The sequence below is a fragment of the Elephantulus edwardii genome, unplaced genomic scaffold (genome assembly GCF_000299155.1).
Source record: "Elephantulus edwardii isolate Elephantulus edwardi_28Jun2011 unplaced genomic scaffold, EleEdw1.0 scaffold00016, whole genome shotgun sequence".
In the NCBI taxonomy this organism is placed as follows: Eukaryota; Metazoa; Chordata; class Mammalia; order Macroscelidea; family Macroscelididae; genus Elephantulus; species Elephantulus edwardii.
Window position 1 is genome coordinate 4,256,631 of NW_006399766.1, and position 1,477 is coordinate 4,258,107.

The 1,477-nt window shown below is 36.4% G+C and overlaps 1 pseudogene; it reads left to right on the forward strand.

The window, feature by feature from the left end:
- Window positions 1-556: 556 nt before the first annotated feature.
- On the forward strand, window positions 557-693 carry LOC102849406 (annotated as a pseudogene).
- Window positions 694-1,477: the final 784 nt, after the last annotated feature.

Sequence of the window (1,477 nt, forward strand, 5' to 3'; positions counted from 1 at the left end):
ATTTCAGTCCCATTAGGATGAATAATGTTTTAGGCCATGTTTTTTAAGTTTTACACTGGCTTATTTACAGAGTTCGAATACATTATTTTTCATACCAGATCTTTCCCATTTCCTTCACCACCTCATCAAATTGTGCGAGCTAATAATTATGCCCCCATCTTCACCCCTCTGCTTCCACCCTTCCTGTCTCTTGGATCTTCATACTCATTCAATAATAATGGTTTTATATAGTATTTGTCTTTATGGAACTGAACTCACTCAGCATTATTATAGAACATATAGGAGGATGCAAGGCAGGGAGGGTGGAGACAGATGGGTGAGAATGGGTAGGGGTGGTAATCATAGGGTCACACAATTTGATGGGTGGAGGGAGGAGTGGGTAAAGGAAATGGGAATGATTCAGTGTGAAAAAACAATGTATGCAAACTTTGTAAGTAAACCAGTATAAAATAAAACTTTTATTTTAAATTACAAAGATATGAGAGAACCTCACTGTGAGAGACAGTATCTCAGTTTCCAACTTGAGTTTTAAAGGATCTTCAAAACTTTAGGCAAAATGAGCAACAAGCCAGACTTGTCCGAAGTGGAGAAGTTTGATAAATCAAAACTGAAGAAAACTACTACTGAAGAAAAAAACCTCTCCCCTCAAAGGAAACCATCCAGCAAGAGAAAGAATGGTTTCAAACATCATAAAATGGGGCTCTCCTTTCAAGAGTAAATGTCAACATTTTCTAAGCATCTTGGTTTTATAGGCTTGATTTTTGTAAACTTTAGTTTATAGGTATTTTATGCTGTCTTTTCCATCCATACCTTCTGGATAAGAGGTCAGAAGTAGCCAATACACCATTATCTTTGTTTTTAAACTTCCCATTGGTATGTAAATTACACATGACAGCCACTATCAATGATCCCACCTTTGAAGACCTTTGTATGTGTAATCTTTGCAATCCTTACAGGATAAGCCCCTTTTAACCTTTTTCAATGGATAGTTTTATTAATTCATAATCTTCAAGTTGTATGGTTTTTTCTGAGTGTTTTTATTTTCATTTCTAATTTAGCAGTTAAAATAATAAATATTATCATTTAAAATAAAAGCTATGAGTGGTAGTCAACTTGATGACACATAACAACAACAAAAATATGAAAAATTATGCACTATTAATTCATGAGCAGCTCTGGTGGTAAGAAGTTGTGCTGTCAACCTAAAGGCAAGTGGTTCGAATCCACCAGCAGTTCTTCAGGAAATAGATGAGTAATCTCCTCCTGTGTGATTTACTGCCTCTGAAAACCCACCAGAGGGTGAGCTATGAGTTAGTTCTGACTTGAAGTTGCATAGCCACAGCAGTATTAATAGAGAGCTTTAGTGGCCTAGTGGTAAGAAGCTATACTGCAAAACCAAATGCATGCTGTTCAAATCCAGCTGCAGAGAGAAACGGATGAGCAATCTCCTTCCATGTGATTAACTGCTTCTGAATAG